Source organism: Austrofundulus limnaeus, unplaced genomic scaffold, assembly GCF_001266775.1.
Source record: "Austrofundulus limnaeus strain Quisiro unplaced genomic scaffold, Austrofundulus_limnaeus-1.0 Scaffold316, whole genome shotgun sequence".
Taxonomy (NCBI): Eukaryota; Metazoa; Chordata; class Actinopteri; order Cyprinodontiformes; family Rivulidae; genus Austrofundulus; species Austrofundulus limnaeus.
In genome coordinates this window covers 647842-650421 of record NW_013952718.1, presented here as the reverse complement: position 1 = coordinate 650421, position 2580 = coordinate 647842, and positions in this window count along the sequence as shown.

Below are 2580 nucleotides of genomic sequence, written 5' to 3'. Positions count from 1 at the left end.
ACATACATACATACATACATACATACATACATACATACATACATACATACATACATACATACATACATAATCCTCAGTGGAAAATGGTCCAGGAAATGCTAAGAGCTTTCCCAGGAGGTGTTCACCTGACCGAGGTTGCAGCTGCGCGCACCCGCTGTGGGGTGGGGGTGCTGCAGACATGAAAGCGCCTGCTGCGAAGCAAGAGGACAGGAAAAGTTCTGAACTTATTTTTAGCAGTTGAACAGGTTGGAAGATGGCTGTTTGATATTGTTTATTGTTTTTAAAATCATCTTACAGGCTCTGACATGTTAGATAAATTTGAAAATGAGGTTTTGGCCCAGGACACGCTGGAGGGACTGTTTCTCAGCTGGCCTGGGAGCGCCTTGGGATTCCCCTAGACGAGCTGGCCCAAGTGGCTGGGGAGAAGGAAGTCTGGGTCTCTCTGCTCAGGCTGCTGCCCCCGAGACCCGATTCCAGATAAGTGGCAGAATACGGACGGTTTTGAAAAAATCTGTGAGATTGCTCTATATGTCCGTATACCTGCAAAATGACATAAAATCCTTATAACTTACGGACAATCCGTACAAGTTGACATGTATGGATTTATTTTAAATAAACTTAGTGTGATGTGGCATGATCCTACTCAGGGCTGGACTGGGACAAAAAAACGGCCCGGGCATTTTTTGGTCTTGTCGGCCCACCATTATCATTATTTATACAATATCCGAATACCAGAGCATGTGTTGCATGATGTGTTGTTTGACAAGTTAAAGTACAAGGAAGAGAGTAACCATGTTTAAATTAACTGATGAGCTCTTCTTCCACTCAGAGACTTTAATGTTCATGAGGTTCTCATGCTCAGTCAGAGGATCAGACAGCTGGATACAAACTGAAGAGCACAGATCAGACAACTGCTAAATTTAAAGTTTTCAGAGTCACAAAGAAGTATTTCTTTAGGCCTGGTCAGGTCACCACGGCAACAGAGACTGAACACAGTTTTATCTTAACCTGTCAGTAATGCTGCATTCACACCGAACACGATTTCAGCGTCAGGAGCATCAGGTTTACATGCACGCCCAATGGGAAGTGCTGCGGCGCGATTTGAGAGTTCAACGCTCTTGACGCACAAATCGCTGAAGTTAGAAAATCTGAACTTTTGCAGCTCGACGCGCCGCATCAACCAATCAGACAGAAATACTCCACTGTGTGACATAGTGACAGATTCTCCAACGGGACAGAATGATGTCCACTAACCTGAAACAGACGGAGAGGAGCTCTTTAGCTGAAAACAAGTGCCTGCAGTCGGTGTCCTGACAGAGATATCAGCACCGATGCAGATCAGCGGCTCATCAAAAACTGGACTCGGGACAAAAACAGATCTGAAAGCCTTGTCTGCTCGCAGCTCCTGGGTAATGAAACTCACCAAACTCAGAACGTCTCTGAATTATCAGGTGAATTAAATATGAATTAATTATCTGATGAGCTCACCGTTCTCTTGCACTCAGTAAATAAAGCAAAACCACTTCCTTTATTTCATCCGACATTAAACAGAGATCGACAGAGGAGGACAGACTGACAGAGGAGGGAGGGGGCAGGGAGGCTCTCTAAGCGCGTCAAGAGCTTCAAGAGCAATTTTGACTTGTATCTGGCCTCAAAGTGCACAAACGTCCAACTTGAAGCGTTGGACGTGATGTTGACGCTGAAATCACATTCGGTGTGAACGCAGCAGAAGAAGCTCTTTCTTTACCTGGTGAGACTGAACATGTTACAACGTGACTGAAACATTATTTGTGTGTCATCTTAGTTCTGCTGCTGTAAGATTTTAAACTAACAGATCATCAAATGAAACAAAACTAAAACTTCCTCCTTCCTCAAAGTCAAATGTAGAGCTCTGATTCACATCTAAAGGTTTCATTTTTAAATTGAATATACTAGTGTTTTATTTAGGGACGTATAGGCTATTTGATTTAACATTTAGTATAATAAACAAAACCCATGGATTCTAATTTCAGGCCAAATTATTTCATTTGACCCAAACCTATTTATTTTATTTATTTATTTATTATATTTCAACATAAGAAATATAAAAATGTGTTGTAAAACGTGAACACACTCACAGACCAACTTTAACACATTTTATCTTAAGAAGCTGTAGTTATGTTTCAGTAAAAAACACAAATGTGTTAATTTTAGTAAACATCAGAACCATAAATGAACCTGAACAACTGAACCATCAGTGTAACATTTATACAGCTGCTGATTCAGACTGTTAATAAAAATATTCATGTTAAAATTGTTCAACAAGCTGATCATTTCAAACAGAACCTGGACACCATGAGAGAATAATTAGCTTATATATGGATCTACCTGCTGACAGAGCTGAATTTGTTACTTGTTTTCACAAACAAAGTGTTACGTCCCCTGGCTTGGTCTAGGAGTTTAAAGGGACTAACATAAATCTAGACAATGAAGGAGGAGTCAAAATGGCATTTAAGGTGTTTATTTTCTGCCATATTTTAAGTTTCTTTTCCTGGGAGTCTGATTAAATGGCTTCAGGGAGAGCTCAGGCCAAAATAACAA